This window comes from Papio anubis, chromosome X, assembly GCF_008728515.1.
Source record: "Papio anubis isolate 15944 chromosome X, Panubis1.0, whole genome shotgun sequence".
Lineage (NCBI taxonomy): Eukaryota > Metazoa > Chordata > Mammalia > Primates > Cercopithecidae > Papio > Papio anubis.
This window is the reverse complement of record NC_044996.1, coordinates 7869647-7897391: the sequence shown is the minus strand read 5'-3', so window position 1 is coordinate 7897391 and position 27745 is coordinate 7869647. Positions and strand designations below refer to the sequence as shown.

General features: G+C 35.6%; 1 long non-coding RNA gene across 1 annotated transcript in view; it reads right to left on the bottom strand.

Annotated features, from left to right (window-relative positions):
- LOC108583643 overlaps window positions 1-27385 on the bottom strand; it is a 64254-nt gene extending 36869 nt beyond the window's left edge. Inside the window, exons 1-2 of the long non-coding RNA XR_001898434.3 lie at window positions 24835-27385; window positions 10566-10635 (exon numbers count right to left, since the gene is read on the bottom strand). This is a non-coding gene — a long non-coding RNA (uncharacterized LOC108583643). The remainder of the gene's footprint in view (window positions 1-10565; window positions 10636-24834) is intronic.
- Window positions 27386-27745: the final 360 nt, after the last annotated feature.

The following is a 27745-nucleotide window of genomic DNA, read 5'->3' as shown; positions in this document are numbered from 1 at the left end:
AGTGCATACATGCAGACAAGAAAACATACTAGCAATTTGAATTGAGGAATTATTCTCTAAATATTACTATTCTAAAATTATCCTTTTACTTATTTTCATCTGCAATTGTTTTTGTTTGGTTGTATACTTTATGCAGACTTGTAATAGCAATATACATTATATTTAGATACCTGGTTTACATTATATATATCGTGGTGGAATTTATTTTTTCCAATGTTTTAAGAGATTATAAATCCTTTTTGAGGTACGTCATGGGAACACTGGTGTAGATACATGCAGATTACCTGAAAGCTTTACGTAAAGCCTTATTTGTCCTGCTAAGTTTCCCCAAATCAAACTACAACACCATTTAGAAGAGAGGAGAATATTAGATAATTGAAGAAAAAATTACACGAAGCTGTTACAGTACATTACACATGGCAGACTCTCACTAAATATTTGTTGATTTGATTAAATGAAAGCTTACTTAACCTAACCAATTATATGGCTCATGTGCCTGTTACGTAGCATATATTTAAGCCACTGAGAAAAATCACAAGAATAATGATGTTTTTTTCTTTTTCCTGCACTTCCAGATACAAAGGTAGCAGGAATATTATTTACAAGTTTTTTTGACACAAACTCTAAATATGGTAATAAACTTATATTAACAATAACAAAATGGCTTTAGGTCAACACCAATCAGATCTTAGAACATTAGAAGAGTTTAGATTATAGCAGGGTTGCAGATACAAGTTCAACACCTAAGAATCAATCATATTTCTATATACTAACAAGGAATATTTATAAACTGAAATGTAAAACGTGGTCTCTTTTACAATGACATTTAGCAAACATGCACATCTGAATATTTAAAATTACATATGTTAATGAAAGAAATCAAAGAAGACATGAACAAGTGGAGAGGTGGTACATTGTGTTTATGAATTGGAAGACAACATAGTAAGGATGTTACCTTTCTCCACATTTACTTAAAGGCTTAATTAAATTTCTATCCAAATCAAAGTAAGGTTTGCTGTAGATCAAGCTTGTCCAACCCACAGCCCCCAGGGCACAGGTAGCCCAGGACAGCTTTGAATGTGGCCCAACAGAAATTCCTAAGCTTTTTAAAAACATTATGAGACACTTTTGGTGATTTTTTTTTTTTTTTTTTTAGTTCATTAGCTATTGTTAGTGTTAGTGTATTTCATGTGTGGCCCAAGACAATTCTTTCCACGTGGCCCAGGGAAGCCAAAAGATTGGACACCCCTGTTGTAGATATATATAAGCATATTCTAAACTTAATATGAGAAGACATAGGTCCTCCAACAGCTATCACCTACTATCCTAATAAAGAAGCATAAACTAAGAAGAATCAGTCTATCATATTAAAGATTATTTTACAGATACGTTAACCAAGACAGTGTGGTATGGGCAGAGGGATAGACACATAGATCAATAGAGCAGAATAGAGAACCCAGAAGTAGGCTCACACAAATATACCCAACAAATTTTGGATGAAGTTGCAAGGGCAATTCAACTGAGGAAACCTTTTCAACAAATAATGCTGGAGTAATTGGACACCCATAAACCACCTCCCAAGGATTAACTGAGCAGTACCTCACATATTTAACCAACAATAGATCACAGTCTTCAGTATACCATGCAAAACCATATATACACACACACATATATATACGTGTATATATACGTATATATACACACATATATACGTGTATATATATCTTAGGTATATTTATATATTCGTACATATATACGTGCATATATATATATATCTCTTAGGAGAAAATCTTTGAGATTTAAGACAAGGCAAAAGAGTTAATAGGCTTGATATCAAAAGAGTAATTCATAAAATGCAAAGTAAATAAATTGGAACTTATCAACATTTTTTTAAAAGCATATTTTTCTCTCTGAAAGTTTATTTGAAGAGGATGAAATAGCAAGCTAGAAACTGGGAGAAAATACTTGCAAACTGTATATTCAACAAATACTTGTGTATAGAATATATAAAGAATTATCAAAATCAACAGAAGGAGGTGGAGCAAGATGGTGGAATAGAAGCTTACACTGTTCATCCCCCCTGCCGAACACCTCATTTTAACAACTATCTGCATGTAGGAAAGCACCATCACAAGAACCAAAAATCAGATGAGCAATTACAGTACCTAGTTTTAAATCTGTATCACAGAAAAAGGCATTAAGGAGGATAGAAGAGACAGTCTTGAATTGCTGATGCCAACCCTCCCCCATACCCCAACAATAGCTGTGCACTTGGAGAAGGACAGTGCAGTGACTGGGGGACTTTACATTGAACTCAGTGCTTCCCTGTCACAACCGAGAATAAAGCCATCCTGGATGCAACCAGGGCCCATGTACAAAAGAAGCATTTGGACCAGACCTAGCCAGAGAATAGCCCACCCCATCAGTCAGAACTCGAGTTTCTCAGGAAGCCTTGCCACAGTGGGCTGAAGCGTTCTTAGGTTCTAGCTAAACTTGAAAGACAGCCTAGGACACAAGGATTGCAACTCTTAGGAAAATCCTAGTGCTGAGCTGGGCTAAGAGCCAGGGTGGCATTTGACCTAAGGAGACATCAGATAGGCAGCTGAGGGAGTTATTGTGCCATCCTTTCCCCAACCCCAGGCAGTGAAGCCCACAGCAATAAAAAAGTGACCCTTTCCTTCTACTTGAAGAGAGGAGAGGGAAGAGTAAAGAGGACTTTGTCTTGCATCTTGGATACCAGCTCAGCCACAGTAGGATAGGACACTGGGCAGAGTTGTGAGGACACCATTCCGGGCTCTACCGCCAAGATGACATTTCTAGACGCACCCTGGGCCAGAAGGGAACCTACTGCCTTGAAAGAAAAGACCCAGTCCTGCCAGCATTCATCACCATCATTAGAGTCCTTAGGCCCTAATAACCAGGAGTGATACCCAAGGAGTATGCTGTGGACTTTGGCCTCTGAAGGATGGTAGCTTCAAGTATGACCAAGCACATTCCCAGCTGAGGAAGTTATGGCCAAAGACTCCATCTGATTGAGAAAAGCACAGGAAAAAGTAAAGAGTATTTGTCTTGTACCTTAGTTACCAGGTTGTATTAGGCTGTTCTTGTGTTGCTATAAAAAAAAAAAATGTGTGAGACTAGGTAATTTATAAAGAAAAAACAGTTTAATTGGCTAATGGTTCTGCAGACTTTACAGGAAGCATGGGGCTGGCATCTGCTTGGCTTCTGGGGAAGCCTCAGGGAGTTTTCAGTCATGGCAGACAGTGAAGAGAAAACAGGCACGTCACATAGTGAAAGCAGAAACAAGCAGAGTTGAGGGGGAAGGTGCCTCACACTTTTAAATGACCCAATCTTGCAAAAACTCATTTACTATCACAAAAAGAGTACCAAACCATTAGAGATCCTCCCCTATGACCCTAACATCTAGATAAATTCCTAGACACATGCAACCTACCAAGATAGAACCAGAAATAAATCCAAAACCTGAACAGACCAATAACAAGTAACCAGATTGGGTTGTTTATAACATAAAGGATAAGTGCTTGAAGGAATGGATACCCAATTTTCCATGAGGTGATTATCATGCTTTCCATGCCACTACCAAAATGTTTCACGTACCCTATAAATATATACATCTACTATGTACCCATAATAATTAAAAATTAAAAATAATTCCACAGAAAAGAATATTAGAAAATGTGCCATATACATCGAACAAACATTTCACCAAAGAAGATATATAGAGATGGCAAAAAACACAAGATGATCAACATCTTTAGCTGTCAGGGAATTTCAAATTAAACTACAATGATATATCATAACACATTTTTTCAGAATGGCTATAAAAATAGAGAAAATACCAAATGCTAGCGAGGATGTGGAATAACTGAGTCACTCATACATTGCTTCTGGAAATAGAAAATGTTACAGCCACTCTGGAAAACAGTTTGGCAATTTCTTTTGAAACTAAGCATGTGAAGAGTGGCCAAGATTGCTGACTAGAAGCAGGTAATATGCATGGCTCTTACAGAGAGGAAGTGAACAGGCAAGTAAATACAGCACCTTCAATTAAACATCCAGGTACTCACATTTGGACTAATCAAGGAAACAACTCAAACCATGGAGAAAGGAGAAAAGGCAGGATGACAGCCCACCCAAGAGTGACATGGAGCCAAGGGAAACTCCTCCACCCAGAGAACCTGTGAGAGAATGTGTGACTCCAGGATCCCATACTTTCCCAATAGATTTTTGCAGCCCTTGGGCCAGGAGATTGCCTCATGAACCCATTCCACGAGGGCGTTCAGTCTGACACACACTGCTACATGGAGTCTTCATAGAGCAGCCGCTCAGGAATGCACAGAGATCCAGGAGCTTTAGATACCCTAGCTTTCTGGGAGTCCTAGCAAAAGCAACTGCAACTCTGGAAAAGCAGGAGGTTAGATCCCTGTTCATACCCCTAGGAAAAAGGCTGAATCCAGAGGGCTGAGTAGTGACGATCTGTGGGCCCCACTTTCGCGGCACCTCACAGGATAAGAACCACTGGCTTGGAATTGCAGCCAGCAACCAGTAGCAGTGTTGCACCTACCTGGGACAAAGCTGCTGGGGAGAGGGGCAGGCCACCACCTCTGCTGTTTGGGAGAGTCCTAACCAACAGGGGGTGAAAGCGATGCCCCAGCATAGCACAACTACTCTACAAAAACGTGGCCAGACTACTTCTTTAAGTGAGTCCCTGATCCCGTTCCTCCTCACTGGGCAGAACCTCCCAAACAGAGCCTCCAGCCACCCTACCAGTGTTCTCCATCTGTCAGATATTTGAAATCTTCCTGGAACAGAGCTCAGAATTTTATCAGATGGCAGGCTGCCAGCTTTGCTATTTGGGTGCCTTAGCTGTTCTAGCCTTTGGGCTCTGGAGAGTCCAAGCAGACTGGGGGCAGAAGTGGTACCCCAGCACAGCAAAGCTGCCCTATGAAACGTGGCCAGACTGCTTTTTGAAGCAGGTGCCTGATCTGCTTCCTCATCACTGGGTGGAGCATCCCAACTGGGGTCTCCAGCTAACCGCACCAGTGTTCACCAGCTGACAAAGGTTTCAGGACTCCCTGGAACAGAGCTCCCAGAGGGAGGGGTGGGCTGCCATCTTTGCTGTTTGTACGACTCAGCCATAACAGCCTTCTGGCTTCGGAGTTTCCAAGGCAACTGGGGGCTGACATGGAGCCCCAGCACATCACAGATGCTCTAAGAAAACGTGGCCAGACAATTGCGAGGAGTATCTTTGAGTTTTTCTCTGGATTCTCCAGTGATCTAATGTCTTTCGTTTTCTCTTGATTTTTTACATTTATTTATTTATTTATTTATTTATTTATTTATTGAGACGGAGTCTCGCTCTGTCGCCCAGGCTGGAGTGCAGTGGCCGGATCTCGGCTCACTGCAAGCTCCGCCTCCCGGGTTTACGCCATTCTCCTGCCTCAGCCTCCCGAGTAGCTGGGACTACAGGCGCCCGCCACCGCGCCCGGCTAGTTTTTTGTATTTTTTAGTAGAGACGGGGTTTCACCGTGTTAGCCAGGATGGTCTCGATCTCCTGACCTCGTGATCCGCCCGTCTCGGCCTCCCAAAGTGCTGGGATTACAGGCTTGAGCCACCGCGCCCGACCGATTTTTTACATTTTTTAATTTCAAAATTTTGCCCTCAAATGTGTGGGTATTTTTAATCGTCGATCAGACTTCTGTATGTGAACATGTGTGACAGACGGATCTTGTAAATGTCTCCATGAAGAATCCATCAGCAATACTCAAATTTTAGGAAATTCTGCAGGACTAATGACTCAATTTTTAAATTAAATACATTGCAATAAAATAAATAAAATAAATCCATTGCAATAAAAATGAGATGGAAGTGAAACCTATACATTAAAGCACACATAAGAGGTATTAGCCAACCACAATTGTGGATCTTCTTTGGATCCTGATTCAAATAAACATTTCAAAAACACATGCCATTTGTAAGAAAAGTTTAAATTTGGATCCTAAGTGGATATTTAATGATATTAAGGAATTATTATTTTAAAGCATGATAATCGTATTGCAGTTACGTTTATAAAAAGTATTAACTAAATGTGATGTGGTATCATGGAACACAAAAATAAAAATCTAGTGGAATCCAAAGTCTGGAGTTTAGGAGTGATGTATTAACGTTAGCTTCTCAGTCTTGACAACTGCATTATGGTGATATATATGACGATATATATATAATATAATATATATAATATACGGTAATTATTGTATAATATGGTAATATGATATATAATTTATATATATAACCATATATATTATATTAACAATGTAAGAAACTGAGTTAGTATATGGAAAATCTGTGTACTATTTGTCATCTTTTCTGTAAATCAAAAATTATTGCAAAATAAAAGTTTACTAAGAAAAGGAGGGTTTATCTCCATAAAGGCATATATTGAGACATTTATGGGTAACATTATATGATTTATAGAATTTTTCTAAAAATGATATGTGGGGCAGAGAAATAGGTGGGATTATAGATTAAACAAGATTGGTCATAAATTGTTATCTGTTGAAGCTGGGTTATGGTTGCATTTGAGTTCACTGTATTATTCTCTTTACTTCTGTGTATGTTTAAAGTGTTCTATAATAAAAATAAAATTTGAAGTTATATACGTGTTACTTTATATAACTTTAAGTTACATGCATAATTATAGTTATACATTATATAACTATAATTATTTAAATCAATACAACCCTTTCCTAAAGGGAAATGTGCAAATTTCCAAAAGGGGTTGTATTGATTTACATCCTTTACACTTCCCTTTAGAAAACAGCATCTACTGGCTGTGAATCTGGTAATGGCTCATTCACATCAACTTTCCATCTGAGAACAATTACAAGGGGGTTGAAACGGAGGACAGTTTAAGGATCCTAAGAGGCTACTTTGAAAAACCCCCTGCAAATAATTTGAAAAACTATATTATGTGGGTATGTTTCTAGGAAAATAAAAGTTTTTAAAATTGGTCTCAGTAGGAACAGAAAATCTAAACAAACCAACTACCACAGAGGAAATAGAGAAAGTATCAGAAGAGCTTCTCTGGCATGAAAACAAGATGTTTTTACAGGGAAATTCTGTCAAACATTTAATGATTAGATTATTCCAACATTATTAAAAATATTCCAGAGTTTATAAAAGAAGAAAAACTTCCAGATTTGTTTCCTGATGTGTTTTAACATTAGCCAGGCAAATAACACAACAAAGAATTCACTAGTACTGTATATTAAATACATCATTTCCAAATGGGTATTATTGCAGATATGCAAATATATTAATAATTCAATATTAGAAAATGCATTAAGATAACACAGCATTTTAAAACAGCTAATGAAAAAATATATAATCATCATATATACATGAATGGTTTTGATACACCCATTCATTCTGAAAACTGTCAATAAAAGAACAATGGATGGGGTTACAATAAAAAAAGATAGATGGGAAACCTATACATTAACCTATATATTTTCATATATATCAATGATACCTATGTGTATATATACATACACAGATATGCATATATGTATATATGTATGTGTATGTATGTGTACATATATATATATGTTTGTATGTACACACACATGCACACACTCACATAATACGTATACATATACATATTTGTCCAACATCTTACCATTGGGGAAAAATTCAGAAACTTTTTCACTAATGTCAGGAACAAGATGAGAAGCCCACTATCTACATTACTATTTAACATTGTTTTTGATACTTAATTTAGGAATATGTTTTAAAATTTCCAGATGGATTATATTATTTTCTGGTTTGTTATTAATTTCTAATTATATTGCATTATGGTGAGATAATTATGATATATAATTTATATATATTTTTTAATTTATTGGGGGTTTTTTGGCTTCAGATATAGTCAGTTGTAGACAATGTCTACATTAGTTGAAAGTAAAGTGAACTCCTGTTAATGGAGTTCTAAGTGCTATATATAAATGAATTTCTACTCTATTCATAACATAGCTTAGGTCTTTTATGTTACTTAGTAAGTATAAGTGGTCTTGAACTCCTGACCTTAGGTGACCCGCCTGCCTCAGCCTCCCAAAGTGCTGGAATTACAGGCATGAGCCATCTCACCTGGCCTACAATTTAACCTTATTAATCAATTTTTCCTTTGGGATTTTGTTGTATGTATATTTTCAGTAGCAAAATTTTATATCAGAACACAATGGAGCAACTAATTTTAAAAACTCAAGAAATATGAATCAAGAATTTTATATTGAGTCAAAGGAAACAGAAGAAAGTGAGGGGCTCTTTGCTAAGCATATTTCCTAATACCTAAGAAAAGGCAAATCCTGAAGTTGCTTGGGAAATATGCAGAGTCTATTTGCAAACAGCAGCTGAAACTAGAAGGGATTTTTGCACAGTCCACTTTGTGGGTAAGTTCAAGGAGCTTGTTTTAAGGTCAGAAATGAATAAAGCAGTCAGGGTCCTATTAACTCTCAAAACTAACCCGCTAAACTTTCTTCTGAATCTATATCTTTTTCTTTGCTTCTTTTTAAAGTTTATTCTTCTCAAATTTTATTTTCCTTAAGAAGCATTATTCCATGTTTAATTAATCTTATAATCCTTTTAATATAGTCTTTATTTCTAAAATTACTTAATTATTTTCAGGGTATAATCACATCACCCTAAATTTGTGCAATTCACATTTACATTATTTTTATATATCTTATATTATTTTGTTAATTCCTTTTACCTTGTTTTGAAATCTTAGGTAACATATTTGTTTTGTGGATGTGCCTTTCTCTGAAAGCTTTTATTGCCTATACTGATACTATTCTGTTCATGTATTACATAAATTTATTATTCTATTATTATTATTATTGTTTTTTGAGACGGAGTCTCGCTGTGTCGCCCAGGCTGGAGTGCAGTGGCACCATCTCGGATCACTGCAACCTCCGAGTCCTGGGTTCAATCGATTCTCCTGCCTCAGCCTCCCAAGTAGCTGGGATTACAGGCATGTGCTCTCACACTCAGTTAATTTTAGTATTTTTAGTAGATATGGGGTTTTGCCATGGCTGGTCTTGATTCCCTGACCTCAGGTGATCCACTCACCTTGGCCTCCCAAAGTGCTAGGATTACAGGCGTAAGCCACTTCGCCTGGCCTCTGTTTATTAAATAATACATTTCTATAATACTCTCTCATGATAATCTGCTGTTTGTTTTTATGTGAAATTCATTTTCTTAAACTTGTAGGAAGGTGGTAGATTAGATTATCTTGCTTCATGGCTATAAAGTTCCCTTTCTTTGATTTTTGCAATGTATTCCAAAAAAAATGACCATATACTTACTATGATCTCCTGACTCTCTTCCCTCACTGCTATATTAACTACCTGCTTCCTTTGTCTCTGGTGTCCCTGTTTTTCTGAATTGGGATACCACTCCCAGGGATTGCTCTTCAATCTAGGGTTTTGGACTGACTGATACATTATGGATGTATTTTTAAGTTATATCCAGCAAGATTTGCTAATAATGAACAGAAGAGAAATCTTAAACTACAAATGTAGGAATATACAGAAATAATTATTTGAGCAAAATGGAAAAACAGATTATAATTAAAAATAAAACACTACCATTTGGGAACTTCTTTAAAAAACTTACTAATCATTAGGTATAGGGTGTAAAAGAAAGAGAGGATTAATGAAGATGCCAAGGGATTTGTCCTGAGCAGTGGAAAGACCGTTTCCTTTAATGAGTGTGTGAGAGATGAACTGAAGAGCAAGTTAGAGTAGAGGAGGGGCAGGGATTGAAAGTGAACATTTAGGCATGTAAATTTTGAACAATACATTAGACATAAAAGTGGAGATACCAAATTAAAAACTGATATGAAATTCAGAGAAGCTATCAAGGCTGAAGATATACCTATATTTGGGCAATGTAAATAAATATATGGCTTTAAAATTATGATGCTAGATGAAATCACCAAGGGGATAAAAGGAATGCATGCTAATAAGAGATCCAAGGAGTAATCTTGAGTCACTCCAAATAAAGAAAACTAAGAAGTGGGGCTGGTGAAACAAGGGCAAATTGAGAGTAAGATGCCTTAGAATGCCTTAGAAGTTACTGGAAGAAAATGTTTCCAGGAGGAGGAAGTAATCACCACCTATGACAAATGCTACTGATACCTACATCAAATAAAATCTACTAGTCCATCTCACCAATGTACAGATGGAGAAACTGAACCCCCGAGAATGCAAGAAATCGTTTCAGCATCTCAGAGCTAAAGGCAGGCCTAGTGTTAGCGCTCATGTCACCTTAATCCTGATCTCAAGCTGCTGTTGTTTCTCATTAATCTTCAGTATTCAATCCACCAGCTTTCCATCTTAAGAAGTTTTGAATTAACAAGTTGATATATCCAAAACTATAAAATCTTTAGTCAATATGAATGATTATGTCTACTTTTAACACTGCTAATTTAAATCTACAGAGGGCTTTCATAAAAAGCCCTCCTTAAGAAGTAGAAGGATACTTACTAGATCATCTGAAATCTCATAACACCAGATAGCCAGAAGACCAGGGTGCAGTGGATTACAAAAAGCAATTCTAAAAATAAAAAGAGAAAACATTAATTAACCACGTTACATCTTTTTTTTTTTTTTTTTGAGCAGGGAGTATCATCTGGTGATACTGTCAAGATGGTGAAAGTAGGTGTTAGTGTCAGCTCTAACATAGTTACCAACCTACAGACACGAAGGAGATAGTGCTCCAACACAGATTTTGTAATTCCAATGTGAAAAATAAAAATTGGCCTGGCACAGTGGCTTATGCCTGTAATCCCAGCACTTTGGGAGGCCAAGATGAGCAGATCACTTGAGGTCAGGAGTTTGAGACCAGTCTGGCCAACATGGTGAAACTCTATCTCTACTAAAAATACTAAAATCAGCAGGGTATGGTGGTACGTGCCTGTAATCCCAGCTACTGGGGAGGCTGAGGCAGAAGAACCATCTGAACCCGGGAGATGGAGATTGCAGTGAGCTGAGATTGTGCCACTGCACTCTAGCCTGGGTGAAAGAGCAAGACTACGTCTTGGAAAAAAGAAAAATAACAAAGTTAGTAAAAACAATTACATCTATTGAAACCCTTCCCAACAGGGCTGGGATTAGTCAGTAATGCTTTACTAAAAAAAGACTTGAAAAATCTCTAGACCCATTTGAAATACTTCACTTTTCTGTTGATGTAATTAGCCTTTCTATTACATTTGAATTGGCCTTTACACAGCGATATATTTTTTTACCTTGGTTGTCTCATGCAATTTACATACCTCCCTGAGCTTCAGGGCATTTTTTTCTATTTTGGAAAAAATAAGATTAATAATACAAAAAATGCAGAGACTATAACAGCAAAGACTTAGGTTAATATTTTTCCGTACTTACATACTTACGTCATATTTTAAAAATATAAGCCACTAAATATTTCTGATAAAAATTGTCTCTAGAATTCCTTCCTCAATCCCATTCTCCTACCTTAGCTTTTCCCTGGAGGAAACAACTGAATTTTATGTTTATCCTACCAATCCATACACACACACACACACACAGACACACACACATATATATAAAACGGTCACACATATTTTTAAATTACACAAATGCTTCCATACTATGTATATCTTCCTACAAATTACCTATTATCCCCAAATTAGATTTTAGAAATCTATCATTGTTGATGCATAGATCTAATTCATTATTTTTAACTGCTACATAACATCATACCTCAAAAATATACCAAACTTTCTCTGTCCATTTTCCTATTGATGGACATTTAAATCATATCCAATCTTTAACTAGTACATACTGCACTGCAGTGAACTTATGATGTGTACCTCTTTGCACTCAAATAGGAAAACTTCCACAGAAATCATATCTAGAAGTAGAATTGCTGGGTTTTAGTGTATGCACATATTTAGATTTTCTAGCTATTTCCAAATTGTCCTCTGCAAAAAAAAATTGGCCTAATTTATGCACTTATTAGAAGTATATACTGGTTATTGACAGATTTTATAGTTTTGCCAACATGAAAACTATAAAATAGTGTTTCACTGATGCTTATATTTTCCTTTTCCTAATTAATATACAGGTATAGCATATTTTCACATACTTATTCCACAATTTTCTCTATTATAAATTACCTATTTGTGTTTAGTGCCTATTTTTCTCCTGAATTGTTCATACTCTTCTTATTCACTTGTAGAATGTTGTCATATATTTTGGTTTCTAGTCCTATCTTCATTGCATATGTTGGAAATATCTTCTAATCTGTCATATGTCTTTCAACTTTTTCATGGTATCTTCTTTTTGTCATATTAATGTTTTAAATTTTGATGTAGTATTTTTTTAAAGAAATCTTTTAAAATAAACTCTCTTTACTCACAAGATAACTCTTTCATATAGATATTTTAAACATATTTCATCTTTTGTGGTTCACATTTAGATTTTAATGCATTTGGAATTTTTAAAAAAATATATGGTGGGTTTGAAACAGGGATTTAATTTAGGGTTTTGTTTTTCACTTCTCTGGTAACCAATTATCCAAAACCACCACATGTTAAATAGTCATTTGTTTCTCTACTAATCTCTAATACTAACTCTGATACACACCAACTTTCCTTATATGTGTTACTGATGAATTTTCTTTTAAAAGTATAAAACTGCAACATTAACATATTGATCTGCTTTATTATAGGGAATTCTTAAAAGGCCTGGGTGGGCCAAGAGTGAAAAACTGAAACACTTTCATACAATCCTCTAGATGTGTCTTTTGGTATTTACCCTCTGGTTTCAAGATATCCGTCAAGTTAATAGAAAACTGCATTGTAAGATGATGAGAACCAATTTCAAGGTAGGTGGCAACAGGAGACGCCCCTTATACTGTGGAGAGGCCGGGGACACTCATTAAAGAGATGAACTATAATTAAATTATAAACCAAACCAAGGTCACTCACCAGCAGTGCATCTTTGAACAAAGTACTTGATATTTCTGTCATCTATTAAACGGTCATAATAATGACTCTACTATAGGATGGTTATGAGAAATAAATGAGACATGTGCAAAATGCTTATGATGGTACCCTACATATAACAACAGTTTGGTAAATGTCTTGCATTTAACAATTAATTCTGTTCACTGAATTTCATAACTATCTCTCCATTATTTTGACTGTGTCCACTCCCCTACCTGCTGAGAAAGTTCTGACATGTAAAGATTTTAGGTAACCAAGGGGTGGACTTACCATCAAATGCTGTCCACAGAAGTATTCTTAGAACAGAAATGTGTCTCAATTAGCTTTTCCAAGCCAGGATTCACTCTTCACCCTCAGGAGGTACAGCAGGATGCTAGTCCTGTAATGGTTCTCACACTTTTGCATGTATCAGATTCTCCTGAAGGGCTTGTTAAATACAAATTGCTGAACCCTGCCTCAGAGTTTCTGGTTCTGTAGGTCTAGGTTGAGATCTAGGAGTTTCCAGCTCAATAACAAGTCCCCAGGGGATGTTGGTGCTGCTGGTTGAGGAGACCACATTCTGAGAACCACTACTCTATAGTATCACTACATGTGTGTTATTGCTATTAAACACTTCCTTGCTAACGTTATCTTTGAAAATGTGCTGCACTGGAGAAATTTAGTTACAATTCGCCATGCAATGACCATTCATACAAATCTAGGGAAGATTTTAGAAGAACATATTGTACTATAATTACGTTATTTGAAGTCAATTTGGGACACTGTTTGTAAAAAGTAGCTATTTAAAATTGCGGAGCAAATAAATTGTTGGGTTTCCAACTGGGCAGAAAATGTAAATTCCTGTAACACTACATTTGTTCAATTCATTTGTTAAGAGAAGCTACAGTGACAAATTCAATGTGCTGTATATTTTACTCACAGCGATCTCATTAATACTAAATCTTCAATGGAATCATACAAGCAAAACAACTGGATTAGAAGTAATGCCTGCTGGGACTAGTTTTAGATAATGGAAAACAAAAAGAGAATCTGCTTCTGGTAAAACGTAAAATGCTGAGATCTAATCAGTCTAAGAGACAGCTTGGTCATAGTTGAAATAACATTGCACATATAATCAAAGAACTGTTTCTAATTGCTAAATATTTCACTAAATAGCCATATAAACTTGAACAAGCATCATAACCTGAAAACTCGAATTTTCAGTTTTCTTATCTGTAAAGTGGGAATTATAATGCCTAACTTATAAGATTTTTGTAAATAATATATATATATATATATATATATATATATATATATAAATCCACTTCCTAAACAATACATAGAAATCTGCTTCATAAACTATAAAATGCTATCAATATTTAAATATCATGTGTCAATCAACAATGTATTAAGGCACATAGCAAGTTACTAATACCTGAAACTTTCTCCTCCACAAAAGTAACTGAAAGGGGCAAAGCTGACATCCCCAACTCTCCCAAGATTAGTGTTGGCAGATTCAACAAATGAAAATACAGAATGCACAAACACAAACTTCAGATGAACAACAAATAATTTTTAGTGTATTTCACGTGCAATAGTTGGGATATACATATAATGAACATTTTATTCACGATTTACCTCAAATTCAAATTTAACCCTATATCCTGTGATTTATCTGGTAACTCTATCCAAGAAACTTACATTCCTAGAAATGACTCAATATTTCCACTTTCCTTAAACCTTTAGACCCTTCTGCAACCCCTGGCCCCTAACTCTTGCAAGTGAACAAGTTCTTCTCCCACATCATGGAAAAAAAAGTTCCTTAGCCTAGGCCAATACCCACAGCACTTATACCACCTCAATAGACACGTCTAATTTCCAGAGTTCTTCCTTTGCCCCTACTGTTACCATGAATCTTTCATTTTCAGCTGTCTCACATATGATGACATACTAAACTAATGTTGTTCCTCACAGCCATATTGTGAGACCTTCAGGCAGGTGTTACACTATGCTGATTGAAACTATAAAGAAGCTAAAACACTGAAAATTAAGTGACGTAGGCAATATGGGGCTGAGCAAGAACTAAGTGCCTTTTCTTGAATCTTTACCCAGACCTCATTCCCTTCTACACACATTGCCACTCCAACCCCTGATACCCTGATCACAGCCACCACCAGAAGGAAGGGGAAAAAAGGAGTTGTTATCTGGTCACACTGGAAGAAGTGAATTAAGAAGTCAATAGGCATTACTATGTATAAATGAGAACTAATTGAATGAAGAAATTGATGACACCTGATATAATGGCTGAAGGTAAAACAAAGCCATCCATTCTAGTTGCTGCATCCTGAAGATTCCAAGCTCCACTTGAGGGCATCCAAGCTTTTCCATGACTCATTAAGCATACCCAACTTATTCATATGGGATGTTCATCCATGCATGCAGAAGAAAAAACAACTAACAGCAGGGTTTTCAGTACTCAGTATAGTAAAAAGCTGTTACATTTGTGTTCCCAAAGCTTTTTTGGATGTTGTTGACTCAGTATGGAATTTTTAGTTACCTTTGTACATAAAAAAAAGAAACTAAAAAGCCCTATTTCAAGGTATGAAATAGGATTTCAAGCTATGGTGGAGTGTTCCACAGGGAAGTATCAAGTACATGCTGGATTTATTGTCATTGTCTTTAGAATTTTTTTTCTTTAAAATTTTAATTGTTATGAATATATAATAATTATACATACTTATGGAGTACATGTGATATTCATATAATGATCTCATGAAAGATACCTCCTCAAGCCTTAAGAGAACCAATATTGTCAATACCTCCTAAAGCTCTGTTTTTTTCTTTAATTTCCCTTAAGTTCTAATAAGACAAATATTCAAAGTCTAGTACATACCTGAATGAACAGCTGTGTAAAGAGCATACAAATCCTACAGAATAATGACCTTCCAGCTTACCTGCATATTGAAATAAGTTGTTGCATTTAAACTAGAGCAACTCCATCTTGAGTAGGGGCTGAGTGAAATAATGCTGAGACTTGCTCAGCTGCATTCCCAGTAGGTTACACTTTCTTCTCTTTTTTTTTTTTTATTATTTTTTATTATTATTTTTTTTGAGACAGAGTTTCACTCTTGTTTCCCAGGCTGGAGTGCAATGGCACGATCTCAACTCACTGCAACCTCCATCTCCCAGGTTCAAGTGATTCTCCTGCCTCAGCCTCCCGAGTAGCTAGGATTACAGGCGCCTGCCACCATGCCCAGCTAATTTTTTGTATCTTTAGTAGAAATGGGGTTTCACTAAGTTGGCCAGGCTGGTCTTGAACTCCTGACCTCAGGCAATCCACCCACCTTGGCCTCCCAAAGTGCTAGGGTTACAGGTGTGAGCTACTGCACCCATCCCTACACATTTATAGTCACAGGACAAGATAGAAGGTTGGCACAAAATACAGGTCACAAAGACCCAGTTGATAAAACAGGAATCAATAAAGAAGCTGGCCAAAACCCAGCAAAATCAACGTGGTGATGAAAGTGACCTTTAGTTGTCCTTACTGCTCATTGTATGTTAATTATAATCATTAGCATGATAAAAGGCACTCCCACCAGTGCCATGACAGCTTGCAAATGCCATGGCAACGTTCAGAAGTTACCCTATATGGTCTAAAAGGGGGAGGAACCCTCAGTTCAGGGAATTGCCTGCCCCTTTCCCAGAAAACTCATGAATAATTCACCCCGTTTAGCATATAATCAAGAAATAACTATAAGTATACTCTGTCAAGCAGCCCATGCTGTGGGCCTGCCTATGGAGTAGCTACTCTGTATTCCTTTACTTTCTTAAGAAACTTGCTTTCACTTTACTCTGTGGACTCACCGTGAATTCTTTGCGAGGCCCAAGAGCCCTCTCTCTTAGGTTGTGGATTGGACCCCTTTCCAGTAATAGTTGGGGAGCTTTAAGACTGTTCAACCTCACCTCCTCCACCCAACACCTTTTAGGTAGGATGTAGTCTGGTCGTGAACATACTTATGTAAAAGCTCCCTGTGTCATTAAAATATGCAAACAAGTTTGAGAACCATTAATTTAAGAAATGTTGGCCGCAAATTAGAAATAATTGAGAAAGCTTTTAAAACTCCTCAATGTCCAAGATAGATTTCAAACAAATTAATTAAAAATATCTGAGGGTGGGACCCAAGCATAGAATTTAAAGCTCTCTAGGTAATTCTGATGGGAAGCGAGGGTTGAGAATCACTGTTTTGGCTTTAGTGCCTTTTCATGCGATTTTCTTTGCACTTAAGATCAGAGGAGAACAGAGGACAACTATTTGTTGACCTTTTTAACTCATTTTCGACTGAACACAGTGAATTCTGATTCACATGGAGTGCTCAGAAAGTATTTCATGCATGACTGTATTTGAAGATCTTGCCATATTGAGGGTACAGGAAGTTTAATATATAAATATACTATCCTGAAATCATGACTGATAAAATATCATATATTATGTGTGTGTATATATATATACACACATATATATACATATATGTTTTTACATATCATGTATACTATATGTATTGGTAGATACTAATAACATTAGTTATAAGTTTATGATGTCAACGTAATGCATTTATTCTGAAACTCTAAATTTTACTTTTCATACTGCTAAGGATTAAATAGGGGTGCTCATATTTACCTTCTATATTTTCACCTAGCAGTCAGTGATCCTCTACTTTGGTCATTAATCTAGAATTGTCAGATTTAGCAGCAAAAGAAACAGAAAAGACTCTCAATTATATTTTAAGTTCAAATGAACAACAAATAATTATTAGTGTAAGTATGCTCTGTGAAATATTTGGGGCATATTTATACTCAAAAAACACAAAATGAAAACTAATACAAAACCAGCTATTGTTTCTTTGAAATTCAAATATAACTGGACATACTATATTTTATCCTGCAACTTGAAACTGCTGCCCATGCAAATGTCTTTAAACTAAAAAGTAGAAAAGTAAAAATAATAATAAACATTAAATAATGGTTACATTACTGATTAGATGTTATATTTTTTCTTTTTCTCTTATATCCTTAGATGTTATCTTTTAACATTCGTCTTACAGTTTATAATAAGAATTTTATTTATGGACTTATATTTTAAATTCAATGTCTAATGATTTTATAATCACATTGAGCACAAAGCTTCTAGTTTAGGACATAAGGTTCCACATTAAAGAAACACACTGAAGAACAATATGAAAGCATATCAAAGTATAAATCTCACAGGCAAAGGTAAATATATGATCAAATAATACAGAACAATATAACATTACAATAGTGGTATGCATATTATCAATAACCCTAACATAATAATTTTAAAAACATTAAGAATAACTGTAACCGCAAAAAATTAGTAATAGATTCACACTTCTTTCAATGTACTTGATACATATATGTTGAAATATAGTTCTTATTTTAAAATGTCATTGATATGGGCAAACCAAAAATATAAGATACTACTTTAATAACTTGCTAAATATAAAGAGGACTCACTAATACATTTAAGAAAAGAGGTTAGGCAAACCACTTGTTCTTGAAATGTTTCTAATTCTATAAGAGCGACTACATGAGAATACGGATATCTGCCCCAGCATTAACTACATCAGTGTTTGGGTCTTTCGACTGGCAAAGTCAGTATCACAGGAGAACTTGTTAGAAATGCAAATTCTTAGGTGTCCACCTGGACATACTAAATCGGAAATTCTGACCCAGATGAGGGTGCTTTAAAAAGAGGATTCTGTTGTATATTAAAGTTTGAGAACAAAGGTTTTAATCCTGCCTCTGTCATCACCAAGCTGAGTTATTTACACAAATCACATCCTTATGGAATTTCAAGTCCATCATGTCTAAAAGAAGATAGATGTTATTTATCTTGCAGACAGCATAGAGATGATGAACATGAAAGCACTTTGTAAACCTAAAATACCATGGAAACATGAGCAACCCATTATCTATAGCATGTGGAAACATTTTTAAGTTTTTTAAAACCCGTAATAGCATGTATTCAATGTGTGATAAAGTAAGTATGCATGTTTGTTCTTATCGTTATTTTGGAACATTTTAATTATCAAAGAATAGATAATGAAAGAAAAACATACTCAAGATTAAAATGACCTTGGGACCTCAGTTGTTGATTTTAATTGCTCAAAGCATCCAATTCAATTGTAAATGTTTTACCCAGGCTTGTATTACATATTACCGTTTCAAATAGAACAACTGCAATGAGGACTTTTCCTATATGTGAATGTTTAATGGGAGAGCCTATAGAGGAGATCAGGTTTACTGGATTCAAGGGCTGACTCTGCTGGTTCCCTCACTATGAGTTTAGGCAATTACCTGCCCCTCTGTGTATGCCGAAGGGTTTTACGAATTGAGCTCTGTGAATTTTTTAAGTTCTAAATACTATTATGGGCATATTTGAACATCTTTTAAAAACATTTTATGAATACAAAGTAGTTGTGCATATTTATGGGGTACATGTGAAATTTTGATATAAGCATAAATGTGTAATGATCAAATCTGGGTAACTGGATATTCATCACTTCAAACATTTATCATATCATTGCGTTGGACCTCTTCCATTTACAGCACCTCAGAGAAAATTATTCTGTTCCCATTCATATTATATTAAACTTTTAAGGATTCTAAGATATCTTTCTTAGAAACTGCAGGGGATTGTTACAGAAAAACGAATCTCTAAATGCATTTATGTATCTTATTTTTTTTCATTTTCAGTTTATTCAGATCAAACGTTTTATCTGACCAAACTTATAAGACAAAGACTTAGAAAAACGAGCTCTGAGCTCAGCACACTGCAGCTGTGTCTCTGCTTCCTGAAACTTAATCTCTACTCCATGGAGACAAAAGATTCCATTTAGTAAGTGTATTTTATTGCCACTTACAGGAAAAACTCTAAAATATTATTTAGCTCTTAGAGATAAGGATGAATGATTTAAGTAGAAAACCTCAACATCAGAAGTAAACCTTCTGCAATATATAATCAAAAATCAATACTTTGAGCAAAACATTTCAGCTCTGAACATGTAAAGCGATAAGAAAGAAAAAATACTAATTAATGCATATGCATATATCCAGAATATTTTATTGACTAATAGAGGAGTATCCACTTGTTGCTCCAAAACCTTCAAGAGTCCTTGGTCTTTAGAAAAATACAATATGATGTTGATATCTATATTTTAACACTTTTAAAGCACTATTGTAGGAAGGTGCATATAGTAAATTTTCTCATTAAAGAACCATTTTTTTGACCATGTGCTGTAGTTCATTTTAAACTTAAATAGGAATTATTATTAGCCTAGGTCTACAGAATGCCATTCAGACAAAGAAATTTATATATAAACATATATATACACACACATATGTACATCATCACCATTATGCAAATAGACTTTCTATATTATATTTTTACTTTTATTTAACACTTATATCCACATTTTCTTCTAAAAATTATCCTAACTAGACAAACAGGCAATATATGTTTATTGTGTCAACTGTGTGCTTAGTTCTAGGCTATGCTCCTGTGTCTGTACGCCACATTTTTAAAATTCATTCATTCACTAATGAACACTTAGGTGGATTTCATATCTTGGCTATTGTGAATAGTGCTGCAATAAACATGCAAGTACTGATATCTCTTTGACATACTGATTTCCTTTCTTTTTGATATATACCCAGTAGTGAGATTGCTGGATCATATGGTAGTCCTATTTTAAGTTTTTTCAGAAATCTCCATACTCTTCTCCATAGAGGTGTGCCAATTTACATTCCCACCAACAGTGTGTAAAAGTTCCCTTTTCTCTGCATCCTTGCCAGCATCTGTTACTTTTTGTGTTTTTGATAATAGTCATTCTGGCTTCTCACAGAAAAAGAATACATTGACTGATGTTAGTCAAAAGGCTCCCTATCTGGTTAAAATTCCCATTGTAAATTAATTTTTCTATGGTTAAAAAAGTCTATTCAAATATAGAAATTTTAATTATGATTGGCTGTGTTTGTGAAAAACTTTCTCTTAGAGTCTCTAGGCTATGAACAAGTCATTTGGAGCTTTCCCCAAAAATATTACTTTCTACAACTGAAAAACCTATGGCCATCATGTGAATTTTTGTTTTATGAGGCCTCGTGTCTGTTTTTAGTAGATTTTGGTAAAATAAACAGAATTTAAGATTTTCCATTTTAACAATTTTTAGTGTACAATTGAGTGGAATTTTAACTATCTGCACAATGATATATAATCACTACCATTATTTATTTCCAAAACTTTTTCATCACCCTAAACAAACTATGTAATAATGAAGCAATAACTTACCACTTCTCCCTTCCTCCAGCCTCTGATAACCTCTAATCTACTTCGTTTTTATGAATGTGTCTATTCTATGTGTGAAATGTTTTTGCAATCAGAGTTATCTGAGGATTTTTTACAGATAAAGATGGAAACAGACTGGTTGATACAGCTCTGGATACTAATTACACATGGTTGCTGTTCGACCAACACTTTCAACTGAATGTGGATATTAATACTATCATATCACTAGAATAACAAATTCAGACTCAATATAATACAAGTAACAAAGAACAATTAAATATATCAAGTGTAATGGAATAAAGAAAAATGAGGGTTTGGAAATTCACGTGGAACTAGATTTCACCTGGCTCTGCAATTTACTGGTTGTGTATACATGAACAAATTATTTAACCTCTCTGAATGTCTCTTTCATTATCTGCATAATGAATGAAGTTGCTGATGACTGTAAAAGAGAAAATAACCAAAGTGATCTTCATGAATCAATTAGTCTATTAAGTAAGGCAGATAAGTCAGTGATAAGCTTGGTCATCCAAATCTTTCTCAATCAGGTCCAATATTGCATAGCCTTACTTGCCATTCATTCTCTTTCAAAATGCTCAGAAATTTTAGACCCAGGAGAAGGTCAGGTACAGTTTCTAGGAATCCCCTTATTCCATTCTCCCCGTAAAATGTATTTGACACAAACACTGAGAGTGGGATGCAGGAAAACTGGCGTCTCATTTTGTTTTATCTCTGTCTTTATTTTGTGACCTTGTCCAAGTCAACCACTTTCTTTATAAAGTGACCACACTGTACCACAACTGTATTCAAATTATTATATAAAACAATAAAATAAAATACATTGTGAAAAAAGGTTATTTTGAAGACCAAAATAAGATATATTATGTAACTGATGCAAAACTCTAGATATATGAAGAGTTTGGTTTATAAAACAAATTTTTAAGAAATTATAGTTTATGTTAAAGGGGTAAGAGGAGATAAAGAAAAATTTTATAAGTTTCAAGTTTATCTTTACATTGCATTTTATTTCATTTTACAAATGTACTTGTTAATAAAAAAAAATCGCATCCAGAAAACCCCAAAGTATCATAGAAGTTGGTAAGATAACTTGTGTTTGTGCAATGGCAACAATAGGTAGATTCTGAGCAGTGATGTGCTGGAGCCAGCTTGCATAGTCATGTGAGAACAGACTGTGCAAATCTTTTCCCAATTCCACATTCAGTGACATCATGCAGTTAGCTTGAAATTATTCATGGTGAAGTATTCACACCAAGGAAATTGGAAAATTATAGAAATCACAATTTTTATTTCCAGAGAGTCATCAGCATATCATTAGTTCTTGACCACAGTTTCTCACACTATGGCTATAGGAAGAAATGTGGAGATACACATCCTTACTGGGATTGAGACAGTAGGCAAAGCTTTCTTTAAAATCTGGGAACACTTTTGCTAGTGGTAGTGCTTCTCACTTTAATGTGCATAAAAATAACCAGAAGATTCATTGAAATGAAATTCCTGATTCAATAAATCTACATTGGGACCTGGGATTATTTGTTTTTTGTACTGTCCCCAGTGACACCTATGCTGGCCTAAGTATCACGTGAGTAGCAAGAAGCTATAGTACATCTAATTAATTTCCTTCAGCGGAATAAGGCCCTCTTGGAGAGGGCGGGGGAGGCTGCTTTTTTTAAAAAAAAAATTATTTAGTTATTGGTGGCGAAACCAAGCTCTTGAAAACGTCGACATAAATGATTTGTAGTCATTGTTTTAGGAGTAGAATAGTACCAAAGCATATTCTATTTCTTCAACAAAATAGGCAACAATTTATTCTCCCTAAATAATAAGCTAATTATTCTACTAAAAATTAAAGAGATATTTTATACTACTGTTCTACTGCCTGTTAAGGTCACCCCGACCAGACTGTTCCCTTCCCCTCCCACAGGCCTTACAATAGAGTCACTTCCACTCTCCGCACAGCTACCCCAGGGCAAAAGACACACACCCCCCACCGCAGCCACTTCACGGACCCTGTCTGTCCAGACAGTTACAGGATAGAGTTAACATGTCTGTTAACCTCTCATAACAAAGCTGGCAAAAAACCGTCCCCAGGAGGCGGTCAGGACACCTACACCTCTGACTCAGCTCCCCAACCCCGACCCAGTCCTCCTGCACCCCCGACTCAGCTCCCCCACCCCGACCCAGTTCTGGCCCTATAAAACCCTGCTATAGTCTGTAAGCGGTGCTGCCTCCTCTAACTGTGGTGAGGCAGCCAAGCAGCTCAATAAAGCTTGCTTGCCTGACTTTGGGTCTCCTCATCCTTTCTCTCGGCTGACCTTACACTACCCACTCTCAAAACTCACCAGTATCACAGAACGAGCAAAGTAGACTGTGTAGTGTGTTTTGTTCTGGGGGTGGGAAGTGGATGTGTCTTCAAAGGCAAAATAAAATGACCACAACCATAATACAAAATTTTTGAGACATGTCTACAAAACACTATGAAACATAAAACAAAATAAGGCAGAAGACTCAAAGTACACACTTTACACCTCAAGAAGTATTCAGTTTCTTCAAAATAACTACTACTATGTTTAGTATTGAATTCAACAACACTTTTGAGGAATGGGCAGACAACCAGAGAAGGAGAGAATACCCGTGCAGAAACCCAGCTTGGCACTACAGAGTGGTCCGAGAGATGGCGTTGAAGAAGAAACCATACTAATACAACTTGTTTATCTATTATCTAACCTTATATCCAGCTGGAACTGTCAGAGGTGAAATGGAATAAATGTGTTTCCTCTCTGTCGTTTATTCCACTTCACCTCTGTGAATGATCAACAACTTGAATGCCAATAACTAAGAGAAGACATGCCACCAGGTGAAAAGGACAGACATTTGTTTTGAAAATTTGCCCCAGAAAATAAACGCAAATTAAAGATACTGACATCCTCATATCATTATTTTTTCCCAACCCCAAAATACAGCTGGCATTATTAAAAGATGAGTAATTATCTCAAAACAGAAAATATTAAATTATCAAAATAAATTTCAAACATTACTTTAATTAAAAAAAATAAAGGAACAAAAGGTCAATTAACAGCACGTATCACAAGAATTCTCTAAGGAGTTAAAAAACAGATAATTATTTCTCCATAGTCTCAAAAAATTACAAATGGCATGAGTTGGATGGCATGAAGGAGAGCTACAATAAAACAGAGGTTCGAAACTTAGATTACATGGTGATAGAGGGAGATAAAAGCTAACAGAACTCAGAAAATAAGTGGAAAAGAGAAAATTAAACAGTAGAGATATCAGATCATATTAGAAGCAACAAAATTACACATAAGCATTACTGAAAACTGTAAGGCCTGATGGAAAGGCATGAAGAAATTACACAAAATGAAAGCAAAAGAAGGAAAAGATATTAAAATATTAAAAGCAATACCTGAAACCTTAACAAAAGATGTTCAACTCACACAGAACTGCTGTTCCAGAAGAATGAAGCAAAATACATGAAGGTTAAGTCTTTAATATAGGGATAAAAAGAGATATTGTATCTCTGAAAAAAAGAAAAAAAGGTACAGAACATTCAGCATGTGGACCTATCTGGAAAAAGTTGCTGAATTTCAAGGATAAATAAAGATACATGTGGGGAGTCAGGAAGAAAGAACAAGTCTTTTACAAAAAGGGTTCTATTCTCTACTTGCCAGGACAGATTAACTGAGGCTAAGGTTCCTCTCCTGTTCCAAAAAAGAAACAAAATAGAAACAAAAACCGAAAACTAGAAAACTGTACAAAATATAAGAAATAATTGTTTGCAGACAATGGGCAACAAACAGTTCAGTACTGTGATCCACCAAATAAAGAAAATTAAGTGGAGCACTAAGACCACTATAGTATACCTGGAGGCATTTCTGGACCACGGAAGAGGCAGGGAGCAAAGAAACTTGTACAGTGGTCTTGCTGAGTTAAGAAAGCAAGTATCAGAGTTTGGGAAAGATGAAGCATGTAGAAATAATAAAGCAGACAACCACAGAGACAGGAGATATGCAGAAGAAGAACTGCAGATTTCCTCAGAGGGATCCCCTTGAGTTTTTGGTTGAATATTACACTGTACCTGTGTTGCATGAAACTTTAAGATAATAGATAACAAATTTTGGAGATTGATAAATTTAACAACTTCTCGAGTTTACAAAAGACATGAACACTTCTGAATTCCAACCTGCCAGAATGGAGAGATTATGATAAACACTCACAGCATTAAGTAGAAGCCCCAGAAGGATTGTGCTTTGAATAGATGTAGAATAGCCCTAGAGTAAAGTTAACTCCAAATATAGTGTAAGAAAGCCTGCACAGCAATCTCTGACACATCGAGCAAGTTTTCAACTACAAATTACTGTCCTAAATAAACACGTTAACATCAACACTCCTTTAGGAAGACATCAAAACCCAGACACACAACAATGCAAAATGGCAAAGTCTAGTATACAAGAACAACTTTCTACGCATGCTGAGAAGCAAAAAACAAAAAACAAAAACAAAAAACCATGAAGACAATCCACACAGAAATTAAAAACATAATGAAAACACCAGAAAAATTAATTAAAACACTTACAACAAACTGTAAGTATTTCGAGAAAAGCACAAATATAGCAAGTCAAGAAATATATTAATATAAACAAAACTGAATTTCTAGAGCCCAATAAATATAATTCTTGAAATGAAAATCTCATAGAATGGACTTAAAACAACAGACTGCACAACAACAACAACAAAAAAAGTAACAATATGGTGGCAATAAAAACTATTGAATCTAAACTACAGATTGAAAAAATGTTAATACTATGAAAATATCAACAATGTATAGAAAAATATGCATTTCTAACATATGCATAATTGTAGATCGAGATCTAACTAAGGGTTAGAGTCAGAAAATTTATTAAAGAAGTCAAGGCTGGGACGTTAGCAAAAATAGTAGAATCAGAACCTAGCAAAATGTTCTTTTCCATAAAATGAGTAAGAAAAGTTCCAAAAAGATAATGTCAGAATAAACATTTCCCAAACTCTGGAAACTAATAAAAGATTTGCAGCAATCCGGGGAGCATTTATTAAAGAAACATTTCTGAAACTCTGTAAGACTACTCCTTCACAAAAACAATACAGACACTGGCCAAAAAAACTGATGAAAAAGCGGACAAATTCAATTGTGAATAAATCTGGAAATTAACCAAAGGCTTGCAAAAATCTGAGGAACATTCTTCAAAAAACATAGTATAATATGGGTAAGATAAGCAATCTTTAGCATTTATGCTTGCTCTATTCCCACAGCACTTATCTCAGCTGTGTGGTAGCCTTGAAAAGATCTCTATGAGAACTAGCAGTCTTTGTGGGAACCAGCAGTCTCGAGGCTGCAAGAAGGAACTGAATGCACTTGGAGCTGTAAGATAGCCCTGTTCTCAGATAATTTTTACTATTTCACATGTCTGTCAGCTCCCTAAATAACTCAATTTTCAGGATATATTCTTATTTGGCCTGTTTTAGAGCTCACTCAGTGCAAATACTAGTGACCTTAAGGTGTTAAAAATATCTATATTAATTGTTTGGCATTGCAAGGAGCTGGGATGTCTATTCACGTTAGAGCTAACAAAAGACTGACAAAAACAAATAAAAGTAAAAATTGCAGAATGAGGTTCCATATGAGGTCACTGAAAAGCTCCAGTATATTACTGGGAATTTCGAAGGCCATGTACATGTGCAGAGCCATGTAAATCCCCAGAAAAGACATGAAAAAGGCTGAGTCTTTTACCTGTGACTGACATTGAGGTTTTGCATAGGGAGAACTATAAACACCGGAACATTGAACACATGCTCCAGCACCCATAGTGATCCCCAAGGAAGGGGCAGTGAGACTTATTGGTTCATGCCATTTAAAATTTTTGCCCAATCATTGGCTCATGCCTGTAATCCCAGCACTTTGGGAGGATGAGGTGGGCGAATTGCTTGAGCTCAGGAGTTCGAGACCAGGCTGGGCAGCATGGCAAAACTCCATCTCTATGGAAAAAAAAAAAAATTAGCCAGCCATGGTGGCTTGTACCTGTAGTCCCAGGTAATTGGGAGACCGAGGTGAGAGGATTACTTGAGCCCAGGAGGCAGAGGTTGCAGTGATCCAAGATTGCACCACTGTACTCCAGCCTGGGCAACAGAGGGAGACCCTGTCTCAAAATAAACAAATAAATAAATTTTCTGCACAATCATGAGCTGACCACTAACAATTCAAGCAGAGACTTCAGTGCTTGAATATGACAAAGAATACTGATTTTATAAAATTAGTCAAGGACAGTCACTAAACAAACAGC